The following is a 21,999-nucleotide window of genomic DNA, read 5'->3' on the forward strand; positions in this document are numbered from 1 at the left end:
TGACATCTGGGGCAAGAAAAGACTGAGGATATGACGTCGGTCATGCGCATTTGTACCCTGACGCCCTGACGTCAGACTAATGCGCCTTGACCGACGTCAGCCATATACTTTGGTATTCGGGCCGACTGGGACAGCGGACTACCCAAGTGTTAGGACTGCAGCAATGTGGATCTTCGAACATCTACATTTATGGTAGGTACAAAACTGTACTTTCTGGATGGTCACATTGCAGTCAATACTTCCCTTTTTAGGGAAAGACAATTGGATGTGCTCGATAGACCTTCAGGATGCATACTGCCACGTAAAAATGGACAGGCCATCCAGAAGTTACCTGCACTTTCGGCTGGGAGCCAGTCACTTTCAATTTCGTGCTCTGCCCTTTGGCCTCACTACAGCCCCCAGAGTGTTCACCAAATGCATGGCAGTAGTCACGGCTCACCTGAGGTGACTAGAATTCTGGGTATCTCCATACTTGGATGACTGGCTCCTAACCGCCACCACCAAGCAACTACTCATCCAAGCAAGGGACACAACCTTAAAACAATTTGCACAGTTAGGGATTATGGTCAACTACGAAAAATCTGCTTTATTGCCATCTCAACATACCATTTTTGCAGGAACAGAATTAAACATGGTGAAAATGATGGTAAAACTTCCAAAAGAGAGAATTCAGGTCCTTCAAAAACAAGTTCTGAATCTTCTGCACAAAACAAGTGCAAGTCAGAGAGGTTCTAAAGGTACTAGGCACAATGGCAGCACAGTGATTCCCTTGGCATGCATACATATGAGGATCCTGCAGTGGCTTCTTTTTGCACAATGGTCAATGCAAACGCTTCCGATGTCTCACAAAATTATTCTGACGCAGGCTTGCAAGAAAAATCTACTTTGGTGGCTGCAATCAGATCAGGTAATGATAGGCAAACCCTTTGTTCCCCCAGCTCCTCTAGTCTCGGTGACCACGGATGCTTCCCAGATAAGGTGGGGGGGCATTATCTGGAAAGAACAGCCCAAGGCATGTGGCAACAACATGAGGTTCACTCGCACATCACTGTTCTGGAGATGAGATTGGTGCTCCTAGCATTGCAAGCATTCCAAGACAATTGTACCTGTAAGAACGATTGCAATTCAAGCAGACAATATGTCAGTGGCATGGTATATAAACAAGCAAGGAGGAACCAAATCATACCCCCTTTGTCGAGAGGCCCTCAGAGTTTGGCAGTGGGTAACTTCCTCCCAACTCTTTCTAGTAGTAACACGCATCCCAGGAAGATCCAACGTGATTGCGGCCAAACTCAGCAAGGAAATACTGATGCCTCATGAGTGGTCCCTCAAACATGAGATAGCAGAAATCATGTTCTGCAAATGGGGCCAGCCTTGCTTTGATCTTTTTGACGCAGCCACAAACACAAAATGCTGCAACTACTTTGCCCTCATTCCCCCTCCGGGGAGGTCCCAGAGGGATGCACTGATACACGATATGCCCCTGGGACTCTTGTATGCCTTTCCTCCCTTCCCATTAATACCCAAAGTCATACAGAAAGCCAGCACATTGGGAAGGACCTTAATTCTAATAGCCTCTTACTGGCCTCATCAAATCTGGTTCCCCTTCCTACAACCTCATCTTCAGGAGGAACCTTGGATCCTGGACCCAGTGCCATTTCTTCTGATCCATTCTTCAGGAGTTCCTCACCCATCTCTACAGACCCTCAAATTGACAGCTTGGCTGCTCCAGTTCCAAACATATAGCCAGGTTAGAAAATCTTTCATCTGCCACATCTTGATATCTTCTCATAAGACATCTACAAGAAAACTATACCTTAGCAAATGGAAAATGTCTTCTACTTGGGCCTTAGACAGGAAAATAGACCCATATTCTGCACCCCTTTCTACTATTTTTAAAACAATAAGTGAGAAGGTCACTGAAAAACCAATCAGTAAAAACAAAATGAACACTCCAGCAAAGCTAGAACTTCCACTGAGTGACTTCCCACACCTCCTGTATCAGAGGCACATAGGAAATATACAAATGACCCTTATGAACATCAGCTGTTTCAGCTAATTGGCGATTCTGAATGCCCATGACTTGTTTTGTCATTTTAATGGACAATTTCAGGCCAATAATTTTGAAGAAGGTGCTGCAACTGCTATCATCAGGGTATGATTAGCAGCAATATCAAATTTTCATCTAAGAGAAAATGGACCAAACATTATGTCACATAGGTTGTGTAAAGCTTTTCTTAAGGCACTTGTCTTTTAAGGCCACCAATAAAATCTCCACTTCCACCATGGAACCTCAGCTTTGTCCTATCCAGTATAATTCTTCCACCTTTTGAACCTACATCTTCATGCAATTTAAAATTCTTAACTTGGAAAACTATCCTTTTAGTGGCCATTACTTCAGCTAGAAGAGTGTCAGAACTACAAGCACTTTCAGTCAAACCCCCTTACCTCTTGTTTCACAATGACAGAGTTTCCCTGCGAACAAATCCAACCTTCTTACCTACAGTGTGTTCAGAATCCAATATAAATCAGACCATAGAATTGCCAGTCTTTTTTCCCCCAAGTATGGCAGTAAGGCAGAGTACATGCTATACCTACTTGATGTCCACAGACAGTTACATTTCTATTTACATAGAACGAAAGAATTCAGAAAATCTGATCAACTTTTTGTGGCATCTTCAGAAACTAAGAGGTACAGTAGTAGCAAAGACCGCTTTGTCCAGATGGCTGTCAGACTGTATTTCTTTTACCTATAATTCAGCAAATAAGAAACTGCCAGGTAAAGTAAAGGCTCACTTAACCAGAGCCATTGCTACTTCTTCAGCTTTTAGTGCCAAAGTACCTATAGATACCATTTGTGCAGCAGCAACTTGGGCAACACCTCATACCTTCATCACTCATTACAAAGTAGATATGGTCTCCAGGGACAGGGCTTCCTTTGGGTCTACTGTACTAAAGAATGTACTCCCGTGAGCCACCCAGGATTCATGGAGCTAGGGACGCTGTCCCATCAGTTAAGAATGAAGGGGAGATGGGACAACTTCACATAAAAAGTTGTGTTCTTACCATATAACGTTCCATGTGAGTTGTCCATCTCGCCATTCATTCTTGTGTCCCTCCCTCCAAACCCCAGCAAGTGGTTTCCTAGGGGATCTGGACTTCTTAACAATTGGACTTGACCTTTTATCAGGTTTCTTCTCATAATATTGGGATAAAGTTTGTATAATTTTTATAATACGCATGCAAACAAGATCTGAGGAAGCACACTAGGGCATGATGGGATAGGGAATTAGCCTTGAGCTAGTTGAAGACCTTGAGCTTGTAAAAACCCATCAGTTAAGAATGAATGGTGAGATGGGCACCTCACATGGATAGTTATGGTAAGAACATAACTTCTTTTTTTTTTTAGTCTGGTGTTGCAGCTGTGCAGAGTGAAACTTTATTTGAAAGTGATATCTCTAACTCTAAAGGAGAAAAAGCAGATACTGAAAAGCCAAATGCAAGTTTTAAATTAGATGATGCTATTGAGAAACAAGATGGCAGCTATGGGTCATTACAGAAATGATTAAGCAGCAAAGGGCTAATTAAGCAGGTAAGAGACACATAATTGTGTAGCTCTGCTAGATGAAGTCAGAACTTTAACTGAAAGGGTAGCAGACCTAAAGGAGCTTGAGGATGCTGCCTTTAATCAGTTAATCAGAGAGAATTTAGAGCAATAGTAGAATAAATAGATGGTCTCTGTGAGTGAAAATAAAATGACAAATAAATATTCACAAGGTTATTGGCTGACCATGACCAAGAAAATATGTGGCAAGATATAAAAAGAGATGGCTGACGTGTCTAAAAAAAAAAACAAAACTCTGAACTTTCTTAGTATATGGGAATAGTGAAATACAAATGTGAGCCTGAAAGTGCTAAGACAAAGTGACCTGATGTTAGAATGTAAGAGACAAAAGAATTGTGAGATTGTCAGACCCAAGCTGACACTGTGTATTTATAGGTTTAAATAAAAGTTACAGTAGAAGCTGCAAAAAATTAACAGTACCTGCTTGACCTTAAGACAAACTATCAGAATGTGCAAGCTGAAAATTATTTGGTGAAGTTCCAAGTACAGGAGACTAATACAAAAGTGAAGAATTGTGCTAACCATGATAAAATTGTTTGGCTTATAAACGAAAGAAACCTGGAAGCATAAATTGAAGTAAACAGTGGCACTCATCACTAATAAACTCAAAAAAGCTTTGTGAAAAGAAATACAGAGAAGCAGTAATGGTGACTTGAGTATGAAAGGACCCAGTTGCCTTGGTGAAAGAAAGCCAAGTGCCACACTGGGGGACCCTTTCTCTTTTTTGATATTGTCTGACTTATTGAATTCTGTTTGTGCCATCTTAGAGCAACAACTGTCTGTGGAGTAGACAGATTCCATCCATGAATAGGATTTCCCAATGTATTTTTTTTTTTTTTGCATAGGATCTGATCATAGCATCACGGACTACTTTATTTGTCAGACTTTTGTAACAAAAGCCCTAAGAAGCCATCTGTCTTCTTTAGAAATCTAATTAGAGAATAAATGATTGAAGGCTGTAGCATGAGCAGTTATATCATAAGTTCCTTCTTCAGATGTGCCTTCATAGCTAAAAAGGAAAACCAAATAAGACATTGTGGTGAAGAAAGAATCAGATAAAGCAAAGTCAGACATCTCTCTTGAGTGGACGAAGGTTAGCATAATGGTTAACGTGTTTATCTCACAAACACAAGGTACATGGTTTGATTCTTACTTTTAGGAAATTGGCCAGGCTTAAAATGACCCACCAGGGCACCAAACCTAGTGCTTACCCATGAACCTACTTACCCATGAACCTATTAAGCTGTTGATAAACCTGCAGACTATCTGATCTCCGGGCCTGCTACTATTGTCACAACACAGTGTGAGGCTGACATGCTACAGCCTTGTGGCACATCCTATCTGATAAGTCAGCCAGCCATTAAGGCCTCAAAGCTGAAGCCTGGCTTGTGATTTCAGAGGTAATGGAAGGTGTTCCTCAAATGCTCATGTATAAGGACATCCATGGGTTTTTGGAGGTATGTGTGGAGTCTTACCATTCTTGTATGGTTTGTTTAGATACCCATAAGAAGGAAAAACAAAGGTCTAAAATATCTTTCATCTCCTGTTAAACCTGTTACCAGAGATCCACAGCAGGAATTATATGATTTTTTCTCAGGGACTATTCAAAGCCCTTATTACTTTGAATCCTCTGTTTTTTTTTTTTTTGCATCTAAATCATTTACCACTCTAAAGAGAAAAAGAGATTTTCTCAAAACCAGAATCTGAGCTGTCTGAACCCGATGATATCTCATCTATTACTTCCCAAAAGAAAGTCTTTTTGGGTGAACACCCTACAAAAATGGTGCATTTTAATTGAGTTGGAGCACAGCTCTCTGAATCTCAAATTATTCCTTTACATAATGAAACTCCCAAGTCTTCTGCCATCCCCTCCTGTAGTAAAAGTCTTGGAAGATACCTTTCTTTCAGCTTCTGTAGTTCCAGAGTCTCAAACCACCTGCACCCCCCAAAAAAACTAACAGATGTTATAAAGTCCATGACAGTCACAAGTACATGTATAAAAATCCTGCATCTTACCCTGCAGCTATTTCCAGACAAACATCCAAATTTTTCCCATCCACCCACCTTGCCTAATGATAAACTGTTGACCAGTGGACATGTTTGAGAAGAAATATATATTTTAGACACTTTAGCTTTTTCTGCTGTTAACTACCAAACCCAAATGATTCAGTACCTTTTTTATCCATTTTTGGCAATGTGACCAAATTTATTCCTATCCATCTTGATAGTGATGCTAAAACAGCTCTACAAAATGTGATATTTTCTGCTTGTCATATCACACAACAGTCAATTAAATGTGCATATGATGTGGCAGATGCTTAGGTTTATAGGTGATTAGTAGGCAGGCAGTCCTGAAGACCATTAAGGAGCCTAGCCAAAATTCTCAAAGCACTGTTAGGTTAAGTGACACTCGAAGATTACACACTTAACATAGGAAGATGGAGGGATTCAAACTGTGTACCCTTGGCACCGAAAGCAGCATGTTAACAGGTCAGAGTTTAGTCCTGTGTGCTAATTGCCAAGCCCCTTCATCCAGGATGCAGGTGCTCGATCTGCACTGAGAAGGTTTTCCTGGGTAATATTTAAGATGCTTTCAGAGGATGTCAGAGCAAAACTTTCAAAAGGGGTAGAATTATGCAGGGGTGCTACCAGCTTTTTCTTTCACCTGTTCTAAAGATATTACCTCTCCAGATGAAGCCCATATCTACCTCAAAAAATTTTAGAAGAAATTTCAAGACGAGCCTAAATCTGATTTCAAAGGTGCCAAAGGCACATTTATAAACCTTCTAGCTTCAGCGTGCCTGCCTACCTCCCTCCAAACTTTTCATCAAATGTTATCTCAAACTTACCCTCTGGAAAAAGATCACAACAGATTCTTGGGCTTTGACGATCATTCAAAAATGTCTGCATATTACGATGGAATTACCTTCCTCTTCAACATTCAATTTCATAGGTACCTCTGAACCAACAATATCTCATTTCTCCAGTCACTACAGACCTTCTGCCGCAAAGTGTAGAAGAACCTCTTTCTGTCCATCAAAAAGGAAAGGGCTTCTTCATCAGGGTTTTCCTAGTCCCAAGAAAATAAGGTACTTTGAGACCAGTTATGGTTTTCTCTACCCTGAACACCTTTTTGAACATTCCAAAAATTCAAGATGTTAACACTTGATCTTCAACCCTTTGATTTTTTTTCCAAAAGCTTTCCTGGTTACCTTGGACTTCAGGGGTACTTAACTACATATTCTCATTCATCTTCAACACAGGAAACATTTAAGATTCTGTGTGTTGGGGTTGCACCTTCAGCTTACTGCTTTACTTTTTTGGCTTTCTGTTGCTCCAGCAGTGTTCACAAAATGCATTGCCCCTCCCATAGTATTCTGTAGGCTTCAGGGTATCCACATATATCCTTGTCTGGATGACTTTCTGATTCAAACTGGGGCAAGATGGTGGCACCTTGTGTAGCAGTGACCTCTCCTGCTCCCATTGTGTGTTTTCTGTTTATGTAGGTGTTATTGGTCTGTCATCTGTCGTCTGTGTTTGGTGTTCATTGGGGTCTGTTGTGTGGCTGAATATGTGGTTGGATGCAGCTGTGGTGTCTTGGTTGATCGTTCAGATCGATCTGTTTTGGAGTAGGTGGCCTGGTTGGCCCATTCAGGCCATCGGGTGGAGAGTTGAGCCGAGTGCAGAGCGTGGCTGATGGAGAACAGATTGTCTACTTGTGCTGTGTACTGAATCAAGATTTGTTTTTTTGTCAGTCAGAGGAAACTGGACTGGGATTTTGAGACATTGCTGGTGTGGTGATGGGGCTCATGACTGTGAGATGGCTTAGCACTGATGGTGGAGACCCGATTGTCTGCTGGTGCTGTGTGCTGGAACCGGATTTGTTTTTTATTGGGTGTGAGGGAACTGGACTTGGATTTGGGATGTTCTCTTTTTAATATCTAGCCATGTTGCTGGTGTGGAGATGGGGCTGATGACAGTGAGAGCTGTGCCGAGTGCAGATGGTGGAGATCCGATTGTCTGCTGGTGCTGTGTGCCGGATCAGGAATCATGCATGGCTGTTGCAGCTTCTGTGCCTTCAGATGGCTTGGACTCTGTTGTTGTGTATGTGTATATTGTTTCTGTGTTTAAGCTTATATACGATTTCTGTGTTTTTGTTTATACTTGAGCTTGCAGGTACATCATTTCGTTCAGCTGTGCACTTTTTGATGTATGGTCTGAATGACAAAGTTTTACTTTACTTGACTTCAAGCCACTTCCCTTCATAACATTTTTCAAGACTTGTGCAGTTCACTGTCAGTCCCTTTCAGAACCTGGTTTTCACTCTGAACTTCATTAAGTCCAGTCTTCTTCCCTCTCATTCGCTGGTGTTGCTGAGCTGCCTTTTCATTGCATTCCTCACATAGGCCTTTCTTCGTTTAGGCAAGATTATGTTTTTAACAGACTCCTTCCTGTCCCTGATGGACTTTTCTTTGACCTCAGCAAGAGAGATTCTGAGAACCCAGGGATACATTGCAGCCAACATAGAAATGATTCTATTTGCCAGACTGCACATTAAAGAAAATTCAGTGGTACCTAAAATCTGTTTGGGCACATCATTGTCATCCTCTGTCATTCCTAATTCCTCTCTTGCCCTTCATGACGATGGAACAGCATTGGTGGATCACGAAGATAAAGATAAATCCAAGAATTCCGTTTCTTATTCCCCTTCCTTTACAAAAAGTCTCCACTGATGCATTATACAGGGTCAAGGGTTCTTGTTCAAAATGTTTCAAGGTACACAGGTTTTGGACAAAAAAGGACAGAAGAGGGCATATAAACATAAAAGAAATTATAACCTTTATTCTTGCTCTGCAGTCTTTCCACCATCTTTGGTCTCTATGAATTTTTCAGGTTCTGAAGGACAATGCAACTATCATGTAGTACACATGTAGTGCATTTATTTATTTATTTGACATTTGTTAACCGAGTTAGTCCAACTGAGCTAATTGCCCATTTTCAGTGGAGACCAGAGGAGAAAATCTCCTTTGTTCAAAAACAAAATTACATTCATAAACACACAGAGAGAAAAATAGCATGCATTCAGAGTCTTACGTAGTAGAATATAGGAAAAATACGGTAGCATAATATAATTGAGCATGCAGATTACAATTAAAAAAAATTTACAGATGTGTGAAAGTGGCATCTTAGACAGTATAAAGTAGATTACTGTATATACAAATGAGACTAGGTCACACTGATTGCAATTAAAATGTTTACAATTGTGCGAAAGTGGCATCATAGACAGTAAAAAGTAGAATATATACAAATGAGTCTGGGTCACTAGGTGGAGGGAGTTAGACAAATTAAGAGTTTCAGTAAACAAACAGAAATAGGATACTGTTTAATAATAAAAATAGGAAAAAGCGAGACACTATCCTGTGTGAAATAGTGGAAAAGATTGAGATGAGAAATAAACTAATGTAATAAATACTTGTAGGAGGGAGGAGTTGGATGCCACACTAGAAAACTAAACAAATACTAGAAATTACACAAATTAGAGGAAGTAGTAGATACCGAGATGTCATATTTACTAGTTTAATAAAAGATTATATAGGGAGATTAGGGGAAAAAATAATGACTGGGGATAAATAAGTGGGTGGGGAGTTAGAGGAAGGATGTGTGGAGGGGTAGGAAAGGGGTGGAAGGGTTTATGTAGGTTCATGGCAAGGGCAGATCCATGAGCTTAAAAGGAACAGTTTTAATTGCTTTTTGAATTGAGAAGTGTTAGAGGTATTTCTAATGTAGTGAGGAAGTTTGTTCCAGGCTAGAGACACGTTATGGTTATAGAGAAGTTTGCCAATGTTTCTGTTTGGTTTATATATGTCAAGGAGTTGTTGGTCAGAGCTTCTGAGTGGTTTGATGGGGGTGTCGAGGGATGTAAGAGGAGAGAGGGAAGGGCAGGCAGTAGGTTTGTACAGGATGGAGTGAGCGACTTGTAGTTGTGATATGAGACGTTGGTGGGGTAATTCTGGCCGCTGCAGTTGTTTTAATGAAATGCAGTGATGAGTTGGTGGGGTAATTCTGGCCGCTGCAGTTGTTTTAATGAAATGCAGTGATGAGATTTGTAGGGTTGGTTTGTTGCAAATCTAGCAGTTTTATTGTAGGTTTGTTCAAGTAGTGAAATTAATGAGGATTGTAGGTTGGAGAGGATGGGTGCAGTATAAAGAAGGCCTGGCAATAGGAAAGCTCTAGCTAGGGATAGTTTGGTCTGAGGAGTAAGATATTTTTTGTGACGATACAATAACCGTAATTTTTGGTGTGTCTTTTTAATACACTGATGAACATGCTGGTTAAATTTAAGCTGTTCATCAATAATGGTGTCGAGGGGTTTTGTGTGTGGGTCAGGTTAGATGATGGTGGTGTTGAGTGAGTGGATAGAAAAGGAGGATTTTTGGTTTCAGAGTCAGTTATGTAGGAATAGTAAGAGTTTGGTTTTCTTGAGGTTTAGGATTTCTGGTTTTTGGTAAGCCATTTTTCGATGGAGTAGAAGGTATTTTGTGTAAGAGAAAGAAGATCTGGTATATTATTTGAGGATGTAATTAGGGTTGAGTCATCAGCGTATTGGATAAGGGTAGAGTGGTTGCAGGCAGAGTGGAGATTGGTGGTAAAGATATTAAATAGTAGGGGGGCCTAGGATAGAGCCTTGGGGGACCCCTGTTTTTATAGGTAGGAAAGGTGAGCATGAAGTGAGCCATCAGACAGATTGTAATCTATTAGAAAGGTAGCTGGAGAACCACTGCACTGTGAAGGGAGAGAGGTTAAGTTCAGTTAATTTTAGTACATCACCAAAAGGGGTATACAAAATCTTATAACCTGTGCAAGTTAGCATTGACATTGTTTTGCATACTGATATTTACCAGTGTCTTTTCCCCCAAGCAGTCTGTATTCCATCAGAACAGAACAGCTTGGCAAATTACCTGAGCAGATCAAATGTAGATCGTCATGAATGGATGTTGAACAGAGAGGGCTTCCTACATATTGTCCACCTGTGTGGTATCCCAGTGATAGAGCTTCTTGCATCTAATCTGAACCGTCAATGAAGAATATTTTATTCCACGTCCCGCTGCAAGAAAGCCTTGGAGAATGGATGCCTTCTCCTTCCAATGGAAAGGGAAATGTCTCTGTGCCGTTCCCCCTTTCATCTTATCCAAAAGGTCCTTTTGATGATTCTTAAGGACAATCCAAAAATTTTCTCAGTGACCCCCACCCCCCACTTTGACTCGGACAGCATTGGTTTGCCCTTCTTTTCCAGTTAACCAAGGGTAATCAACACATACTACCCATAATATGGACTTGCTCTTAGCAGAACGGCTATAAAATTTACCCAAACCTAAACACTGTGTCTTGCAGTATGTATGACAAACGTTTAATTTCTAATAGGTACCTTTTATTCAGAGGATGTGCAACAGGTAGTAAAGGATGCCAGAAAACCTGCACCTAGAAAATCATATATTTCAAAATGGAAAAACTTTGTTTTCAGAAAAGAGGATGGAATCCCCTTCTAGCAGAGCTGCCTTTTATCTTCAGCTATGTGTGAACTGCTCATCTCTAGCTTAGCACATACCTCAGTTAAGGTACATTAGTCAGCCATTTCAGCTTGCCTACCTTTCAGTCCACCTCTTCAAATTTTGAAGTCACACAGTTAAAGGCATCCTCCAGATTAGCTCCCCTCACAAAAAAATGTATTCTTTCCCTTTGAGTCCTGAATTATATTCTTGAGAAACTGACTTTACCATCTGTTGAACCTTAAAAATGTGCATGTAGAAGACTGTTCTAGTAGCCTTAATTTTTGCATAGAGTTTCTCTGAATCACAAGCCCCTGTGTTTATTCCACCCTTTCTGATTTTGCAGAAGGACTGAATCTCCCATAGAACTAATCTGAATGTTATGCTTAAGTGGTTACTGAAATGTCTTTCAATAAGGCCATTCACCTTCTTGCATTCTTTCCGAACCCTGAAAATATGGAGGAAAACTAACTCTGGGCAAAACTGCAATCCAAATTGTATCTTGCTACAGATCCCCCACCATGCCCCAAGATTTCCACTCCTCTTTTCTTGATGTACTGGAAAATATTAGGGTTCAACCAAACACCCTAATAATGGGCGATTTCAACTACCCCATCATTAACTGGGAAAACTACTCATTCATGAACTCCTTTACACAACGCTTTCTGGAATTCATAAACTCCAATGCCCTGGATCAACTTATCCACACCCCCACCAGGGGCAGCAATATCCTAGACCTAGTCATTACCAGCATGAGTGACTGGTGTTCCACACCTGAAGTCAAATCCTCGTTGGTCCGATCTGACCATAAGCTAATCACCCTTGATATCCACATCCCGCCCCCATCCCCTATTAAGGAAACCACTGTAAAAAATTTCTCCAAAGCCAACTTCATGCTTCTTAAGACAGAAGTGGTGAACTTTATGACACCCATACAGATGGATAATACAGTTATGACTGCTGAATCCTACACAAATGCACTCTATAAGCACTTACATGACTGCATGGATTGTGCTTTCCCAAACAGAACCAAGACACTATCCTCCAAAAAAGGAAGCCAATCTGGTGGTCCCCTGCCATAAACAAACTGTACAACTGAAGGAAGAAATTGTTGCAAAAGAGAGTAAAATCCCATGAGTGGAGGAGCACCCTGGTCCGCCTCAGTAAGAAGCTGAGATCCCTTATAAGATCCTCCAAAGCTAGCTACGAAAACAAAATCACCACTGATTCTAAGGACAACCACAAAGCATTCTATAGCTATGTCAAGAATCTCAGTGGCAACACCCAGATCTGCTCTGAGTTACAGCACAATGGCACAAAAATTACATAACCAACTGATATTGCCAACATCCTGGCAGATAGGTTCAGTGCTAACTTTAACCCCCCCCCCCCCCCAAAAGGGCTCATATCCATACAGGAAGAATGCAGAGTCCATGTAATCACAACTATGCAGGTAAAAGCTGTACTTTCTAAAGCCAAAAACACAGCATCCATGGGACCAGACAACATCCCAGGCTGCATTTTACATGAACTTCAGAATGAACTGGCTCCCCACCTAAGCACCATGTTCAGTCATAGCCTCACATCAGGCTTTGTACCCACAGAATGGCATACAGCAAAAGTTATCCCACTCCACAAAGGGGGAGCCACCACTGTTCCCGGGAACTATCGCCCTATTAGCCTGACGAGCCTGGTCTGCAAGGCCATGGAACGTATCATCATGGAACTCATAAACAAAGACATTGGTAACCTCCAAACTCTGGATCCCACCCAGTTCGGGTTTGTGAAAGGCAGATCATGCCTCCTGAACCTGATCCACTTCTTTGAGGCAGTCACCAAAGCCGTAGATGAGGGTAAAGTGGTTCACACAGCCTGTATTGACCTCACCAAAGCTTTTGACACCATCTCCCATTCTGGAATTATGGCTAAACTCACTAAACTAGGTATAAATCCCTACGTCACAAGATGGGCTGCCAACTGGCTCACTGACAGAACCCACACTATAAAAGTTGCACACTCCAAATCTGACCTCAAACCAGTGACACATGGAGTACCACAGGGTTCAGTCCTGGGACCTCTCCTGTTTGGCATCTACCTCTCTGAAGTATAGGCTAACACAGAAGGCCTCTGGCTAACGAAGTTCGCAAATGACTGCAAACTAGGAACCGTAGTCGAGTCCCCAAATGATGTGGAAATCCTACAGAATGGCCTCGCTGAGATAGATGCCTGGTGTCAGAGCCATGACCTCAAGCTCAATGCCAAAAAGTGCAATGTCATCCCCTTTGGTAAAAACTCTGTGCCCATGAAGTACTACATAGACAGCAGTCTACTTGACACCTAATGTGTGATAAGAGACCGTGGGACCCAGGTGGACAGTAGTCTGTCCTTTGATAGTCACATCGCCACAGTAGTCAGGAAGTCCTTCTGCGTGGCACACCTCATCATAAAAGGGTTCTCATCCAGGAAAAAAAGAGGTCATTGTTCCCCTCTACTCGACACTCATTAGACCCATTATAGAGTACAACGCCCCTTTTGGAATGTACCTCACAAGACATTTGCAGCAGCTAGAAAGGCCACAAAAGTACCTCACAAAGAGGATTACTGGCCTCAAACAGATGCCCTACACTGACTGTCTCAAAAAACTCCAGCTTTACTCTGTAGCATATCGCCTACTCCGAGGTTATCTCTGCCTAACATATAAAGCTATGTCAAACCCAGAGGTGTTGGACATGCTACACCTAAAAAAATCCCAATCCCTCCGAGCTACACGGTCTAGGGACCTAAATCTTGTCACCACAATAAACAGGACATGCTGGAGGGATAGCTTCCTGTCCCAGAGACTTCCCATACTCTGGAACAGGCTACCCATCTATGTCAAGCAAAGTTCTTCATTAGCACTCTTTAAGAAAAATCTTGATGAGTGGATGGGTAATAGGAAATACACCCCGGGGATCACCTCTGTGTCTCTGCTCGACAGTGGCACAGGAGATTAAATTTCTTGGGTGGCGTAAGCCAGGGAACCTTGTTGTCTAGGCTTGTATAGGCCCTCGGGCCGATAGCCTAGTACCTACCTATGAACCTATGAAAACAATTAATTTGTTAAATGTGTACAGTTAAGATTTTACTTAAGCAAGACCAGATAAGAAAATCTGAACAGTTGTTTATTTTCTTTGAGAGTAAGAAAGGCAAAGCTTCCCACTCTCCAAACAGACCTTTCCAGATGAATTTCTATTGCTTTTTCTTCCTGCTACTGTTCCCATGCCAAATCCTGTCAAGAGCATGTTAAAGCTCACTCCACAAGAGAGGGAGCTTCTTCAAGGGCTTTCATCAAAGAACTTGACTCCAAAGTCATATTAGAGACAGAGACTTGGTCATCCATCCACACTTTTACTAAGCATTACAAAAAGTGGTGTTTTTTCTAGAGCCAGGACTGTTTACCAGAACCGTACTTCAAAGGTTATTGGATGCCACTACTATTTCTAATACCCCCTCCCAGACTTCCTAAAAGCTTTGGGAATTGTCTTATCTCTCAGCATTGCTGCATCAGTAATCTTGATGAACATAGTATGGCTGAGTAAAAACTTACCGTAACAGTAGAGTTTGAATCAGTCACTGTTGTGGTATGTGTACTCTCCATCGGTTCCCCATTTTTCTCTTCTCCCCCCTTCTGGCCAAGGTGGAACTCATATCTGCCAGTCCTTCCTCCCTGTTACCAGAGTCGCACATCCTTATAGCTACCCTCAGTGTCAATCTGACGCAAGAAAGTTTGGAGGATTTCTTTGCTCATATGTACCTTAAGTACCAGCATGAAGTCCTTGTGCTTAGTTCTGAGGTTGGATATATGGCATGTAAGGAAGTAACTCCAAAGCTTTGGCATACTGGCTTGACAGTATGGTATCCTTAGCAAAGTATGTCCCACCTGTTAGCACTGAAAAGTGATCTATTCAAACATCTACTGTTTATTTAAAAATATAGAGACTGCAAATATAGAGTAAATCTTTGGAAGAAGCAAACAGTAAATTAAAGCTATGCCTGTCAACTCTTCTTCCCATGCTAAGCAAGTACATGTAGTAAATATTGGCGTAACAAACTTCCAAATGGAAAATTCCATCCAACGGAAACAAGACTTATTCTAACCTTCTGAAGCTGAGAGAATTGACCAGTGTAGAAAACAACAGAAATGCTCAGAGTTTGGAAGCTAGCTGTGGATGTGTTCATAGAGCAGCCAGTTATAAATCTCAGGGCTGCAGAGATAAGTCTAAGTTCAGTTGAGTGTGTACAGGATGCCTGAGAGGTACTTTATGTGGAATGCAGTCCAGCCATGAAGCTTAAATGAACAGACTCACTTGGTCTAATGTTAAAGAAACCTCAGTGAGAAAAACAGATAAAGTACCAGAAAATTGGCAGTGCAATAACAGGTAAAGCCCATTGAAGATAGTTTTGGTATGTATAGCCTTGATCTGTCATTAGATGTCATCTCAGTTTAATTTCTCCAAGTCTTTTGGGTTTCTAATACCATGATGGGAATGGGCCCCATTCCTAAGTCAGGGTATAATTTAAGTTCTTGAAATTGGTATTGTTTCAATATTTGATGCCTTTTTTAAACAAGAAACATCTTTACCTATGTCATATGTGATAATTTAATCATTTTACATTTATGTAAATGAAAATAAACCATACTGGCACAATTTCAGTTGCAAACATTGTACATTACACATCATGCTTACACAATTATAGCTGCAAACATTACACATCACTTATGATTTAGCCAGTCATTGTCAGTCAAACATTACATAGCTCATTCAAATCCTGCATTCTTTTAAGCCTCATTCCTCCTTTGCATGTATTGATCACACAATTCCCAATTTTTCCTATGTAATTTGCTCCTACCCTTTTCTAAAGATCCAAATTCCAGTTGTGTTATCTTTGTTTCAGTGTTTGATGTTAGCCAGAAGTGCTCTTTGTAGCATCCTCATTGTGCCCAGAAGTATTCATATGGAGTTGCATGTACTGATAACATATCTAAGTACAACTGTACAACAACTTTATTGATTAGTTTGGCCTTCTCCTTTGCATAAGTAATACACCAAATCATATCTGTTTTGCTTTCCAATGTCCATGTTTCTTTTTTATACTTTTCAAAAATCTCTGGATTTAGTTATTTATATTTTTGCATTTCCTCTCTCCCTTCCTTTTCCAGGTTGCCCAAAGTTTCTTAGTTTATTAATGTTTTTCATCGATCTGTTGTATTAATGAACACAAATTTGTATTTGAAGCTTTGACAGTTTTTCTTGTGCAAGTATTTTTCTTTCGCCTAATTTCTGTCTTAATCTTTCACAATACCCACTATCTGGAAATTCTGGGCTTCTTGCTTGATAGTAACTACATAATTTCTTCCTTATGGCTCTTTTTTGGTCTGTCAGATTTTGAGTATTTTGTGGACTACTACTTCCTTCTACAAAAGGGGGCCATTCTCCCCTGAGCCTGGCCTAACCCCGTTCTTGGACTTTTTCCATATCTTTAAGATTCTACACTACCTTTTTTCCCATCCTGACACCAGTGCACATACCAGGATTAGGCACTTTTTTATCCTGGGACTTGGTCACCCAGCTGTTTTTTTTTTTTTGTTTTTTTTAACCTACCTCTCCCTATGATGTATGCTATAGTCCATACATTGGTGTCTTCTTGCTGAGATTTTTTGAAAACAGTGTGTACCACATGAAGGTACTCCTCAAGACTTGAGGATGAATTCAGTTTCAGAAATACTACTCCTTTCCTTTTTAATTTCATCATATCTCCATTCAGACCTCTAAGAGATCCAGTGACAAAAAAAAAAAATAGCCAGCACTGAAAATGTTTTCTGTGCCCATTTGGACTTTCCTAGTAAACAGAAGCAGTAAATATTTAACACTCTACATTTGCTTACTACAGCTTTAATCAAAGTTTTGAATTCAAGAACAGAATCTATGCAACAGAGGACTGCATATGTCACAAGACAGCCAAGAGTCATTGCCAGGCATTGCCCAAACCAGGTACAAGTTTGGAAGAGGACATTTTCCTTGCTAGTAAGCTTGTGGTGGGCCAGTCAAGGTGGGATCTGTATGACTGATGGTACTCGCCTCCTTATGTATGAGTGGAAAGGTCGTGTGTTATAATGCCTCCTGCTGACTGCTGAAGAGCTTTAGGAGCTGTAATCTTGGAGCTTTCTGAGAGGTGGTTCCACACCTTCCCTGAATGGAAGAGATCACATACCCTTCCTATAAAAAGGGAGTACCAAAAACAAAATGGCAGAGACATTTACCTGTTAATTTAAAGGGAGTATTGTGCAGACAGAGAGGGCCTTATTTCAAATGAGAAAGAAGCAGGCAGAGACCTGAAAGTGTAATAAGGTCTGGAGTTTAAGATAAAACTAAGCTTTGGATTGGAGAGAAATTAGTTTTGTTAGATTGAAACTTTGGGGATTTAACAAAAAAGGTAATGCAAAAACCTTTTAGTGTTATGTGAGAAAGACAGTCTGTTAACTTTTGCTTTTGTATAGTAAATATTTTTCAGCCTTTTAAATATGGTGTTCTGGAGTATGTTTGAAAGACTGGTCAGACTATTGGAGTGAGTCCCCGAAAAACAGTTTTGCATTTTCATGTTCTGTAATATTTTAATACACAATTTTACATTTGTAGATTAGCCTTTGGCTCATACGTTCTTTGTCATTGCCATTGAGAGTTTCTGATGGAGTTTGCTGCTGTTCTTTAGTCTGCACCAAGTGAAGTGATTTTTTAGGAACTTCACTTTTACCCCATTTAAGTTAATTTACATACTTACATATTTATTTGAGTTTATTAACAAGGGCAGAGCACTGATCATAAGTGACAAGTTTCATTCTCAGCCTTGGGATAGATTACAGAAAAGTAGTGCAGTTGCAAAGCAAGTACAGGAAGATTCAAAGATAAGCAAGAAACAAAAAAAACATGGAACCTGAAAACCAATTATATACAAATATGCCACAAGGTGGAGAAAACAATCAAGCCAAGTACAATGAGATTCAAAATGTAAAAGCAAGTAAATATAAATATACAAAACAGACATATGCTGTGATGTTTGAGAGTGACGGCAAGAACTAGGAATAGGTATGCATTTAGATGGTTGAAGATGAGATGCGTTAGACTGAGTGCATGAAGCTTTGAAGACATTAAGTTATGTGGCTAGAGAGACAGACAGCACTATTATCAGATAAGGCTCTAGAGATGAGCTTTTAACTTTGCTCAGAAGTTTGAGTAAGAAGTTGTTTATTTGATTTGAAGGGAAAGATTCCAAAAGTCTAGGGCCTATCATAGAGAAGCAGCAGTATGCAAAGTGGAGCTTTGCTTTAGGGGCTTATAATGTAGATAGGGTGCGGCTTTGACTTCATAGGTCATATGTTTTATTTTTAATCCTTATTAACCAGGTTGGTTACACTATTCTAGTGGTCTCTTTTCAGGGGAGACTCAAAGTAGTATTTACACTACTAGGGGAAATTTGGCCAGGGACCCCTATCAGTTCCCTTCTCTGTGTGAGAGCCGACTGAGAGGGATTGTCATCCAGGCAGCCATTGGGGTGTAAATTGTCTTCTCTGTTTAGCTGCTAATGGAGAGATTATTCAGCTGTTTAGAAGTATGAAGAGTTTTAAGTCCAATAGAAGGTCAGTTCTTTGTTGTACTGGGAGCTAGTTTGCTTTTCTAAGGTTTTGCAATAGGTTGTTTGGGGGAGGGGTGATGAATCCGCAAATTTTATTGATGATTGAGTCTGTACAGAGTTTCTTTTTGAAACAGATAATGCTAAGGGAAAAATCAAAATGAAACTGACTTTAACATACTGTGGCTACCATATCTAAGATGATTGTTAATTTTAGCATCAACTGTGGCTCTCTTTTTGGGATATTTAAGCAGTGAATGCTTGTAATAATAACCTACTACAAGTGTCCAGAGAAATACCTTCAGTGCTCTCTACTGTAATGGATTTTACAGCTCTGATGTAATAGCACTGGGTTGGCAGTTTAACCTCCTCAGCACCTCATTCATACCTCTTCTATGTTTACAGTTCTAGTCTCTTTGATCTGGAAGACTATAGCTCTTCTTTACTGTATATGTTATCGAGCAAATCAGGGGGATTATATTTTTTAATCTTTTTTTTTTTTTTTTGTCCTGCTGCTTGCTGACCATCATATTCTGCCTCTGTCCATCAGACTCTATTGTTCCCTTCACTGGGTGAAAGCTGACTGACAGAGAAGGTTGTCATCCAGGCAGCCACCAAGGTTGTTTGAGTCCCGTTCCCCCCCATTTTCTGCTCGGCTGTAACCTCATACATACCTGCAGGTTGTGGGGAGAAGATATACAGTGGGCTGCCTACAAAGGACATCCACCCTCTTGTGCAAGGCATCTTCCCCCCCATGCAGCCTTGCCCCTCCCCTGTGGCATGAGTGGTGGCTTCTCCAGTCTCCACCTGGGAGATCACACAACACTGTGTACCTCCCCACTGAAAGGTAGCACTCTTTCACTCATCCCCCTTATTGCCTGGCTCCTCTAGTGCTGCAACTGTTAATCAAACCCCAGTTGCCTGGCTGAAGTTAGGACTCCAACTACTGATGTTCTTCATCTCACATTGCTGCAGTCCTTACACTTGGGTAGTCCGTTGTCCTCGGTCGGCCCGAATATCAAAGTATTAGGCTGACGTCGGTCATGGCGCTTAAGACTGACATCAGGACGTCAGGGTACAAATGCGCATGACCGACGTCATATCCTCAGTCTTTTTTGCCGCATGGTCCGATGCAGAAGCAGCGTTGCAAGTGCCGTTCGGCGTTCTGAAATTTTTCGAATTCGGAGTTTCAGACCGAGTCAAAGTTGGCTAAGTACCCCGTTGGGGAATATTTTTGTTTTTTCTTGCCTCAGTGGTTTACCGGATGTCAGAAAAAGTGAATAACTGTATTTCTTGTGGGAAACAGATACCGCATAGGGACTATCATACTTTGTGTATTCCTTGTTTGGGGCCTGAGCACGACGTTGTTGGGTGTCGCTTTTGTGCTAGGTTCAATAAGCGCACTATTAAGCGAAGGTTAGATTGTGCCAGGTTGGTCTTTGGGAAGCGGTGCAATTACAATATGCCGTCGGATGCTCTGGCGCCCGCTTCTTCGAAGAAGCGCAAAGACAAAGCAGCTAAGCCCAGGCAAGAAGAGTCGTCCGTACCGGACGCCGGTTCTTTAGAGGCGTCAGTGGAACCGGTGGTTCCACCGGAGGCTTCTCTGGAGTCCCAGGGGGAGACTTTGATATTGCAGGATGTGGCCTCTCGGGAGGCAGGTCAGGCTGAAGGGGCTTCTCAAGTTACTATACTCCCCTCCCTTCCTAGGGTGGTTAGGCCCTCTCCTTCTGTTTCCAAGGCTTCTCCTAGAGGCAGGCCAGGTTTAGCTTCTGTTGGTGTCACTCCTAGTTCTACAGGATCTGTGCCCAAGAAGCACATGCTTAAAATGGCAGAAGATTTAATTACTTTGATTAGAGGTTCTTTGCCCCCTCCTGATAAGAGGCCTAGGGTGGAACCAGAGTTGGGGAGTTTTGAGCAGGCTTCGGATGTTTCAGAGTCTTCGGCTGAAGACTTGCAGGAGTACTCTCCTTATTCTGATTCTGATGCAGATGATTCCACTCCTTCTGCTTCTCCTCCAGAGGATTTTTCTTTTTCAGAGACTCTTCATTCCATGAGGGAACATTTTAAGTGGGAAGGTCAGGACTTCTCTGATTCCAGGAAAAGGCTTAGGGAATTTTTGCTTTTACCCCAGCATAGGCCTTTGGCTATACCACCTGTTCTGGATGTTGTGGAAGATGTGTTTGCAGAGGCTTCACTTAATCCTGATTCTTTGCCTCCTGCTCCGGTTAAACCGGATAGGTATTACAGGGTGCCTGAGGCTCATAAATATATTTATAAGAGTCCTAGGGCGGACCCAGAAACTGTTAGTCAGGGACCTAAGGGTGTCAAGGCCTCTGTTGTAAAGAATCCGGTTCCTCCAGATAAAGAGGCCAGAGCTTTGGATAGATGGGGAAAGAAAGTCTATACTTCTTCCACCTTAGCTATGAGGGCTTTGAATTGCCAGTTTCACATGTTGAAATATCAAAACTATCTTCTTACTCAATTGAAGTCTAAGGTTGATGCTCTGGCGGAAGGCATTGAGTGTAAAGAATTACAAGATTTGGTACATGTCTCTGAACAGGTGGGTAAGCATTCTTTGCAATGTGGTTTTGATGCTGTACAGGCCTCGTCTAGGGTGGCTGCCACTGGGTCAGTTCTTCGCAGGCATGCCTGGCTGAGGGATCAGAATTTATCTGACCATGTTAAGACAAGGATTTTGGATGCTCCTTTACAGTCTGATGTGTTGTTTGGTTCTCCTGTGGAGTCAGTCTTGAAGAAAATGGAAGACAAGGCTAAGTCTATGCAGGCTGTTAAAGATTTTTTGCAAGTTCAGCCTCCGAAGTTTAGTAGGAATTGGCCTGCTAAGGGGTGGACGTACCCTTCTTATAATTCACAGTCTAGGGGTAGATCTAGACGTGGTAGGGGCAGAGCTCAGAGTTCCTTCAGACCTAGAACAGGGAGTTCACCTGCACAATCTTCGGGTGAGGGCAGGGGCCAGTCCTTTCGTAAACAGGCCCAATGACCTACCTTTTCAGCTACCAGATCCTTCTTGCCTGGCAGCACCTTTGGGAGGAAGGTTGGCACTCTTCAAGGAAAATTGTAGTTTGATTACCCAAGACAGATGGGTATTGGATATCATACACCAAGGTTACAGGTTTTATTTCCATACCTTGCCTCCTT

General features: G+C 41.5%; 1 protein-coding gene across 2 annotated transcripts in view; it reads left to right on the plus strand.

The window, feature by feature from the left end:
- Window positions 1–21,999, plus strand: part of LOC122793112 (proprotein convertase subtilisin/kexin type 5-like) — a 3,326,953-nt gene that overhangs the window by 3,108,883 nt on the left and 196,071 nt on the right. The gene's annotated exons all lie outside the window — the stretch shown is intronic.

This window comes from Protopterus annectens, chromosome 2.part0 (genome assembly GCF_019279795.1).
Source record: "Protopterus annectens isolate FY-2018-M chromosome 2.part0, PAN1.0, whole genome shotgun sequence".
NCBI lineage: Eukaryota > Metazoa > Chordata > Ceratodontiformes > Protopteridae > Protopterus > Protopterus annectens.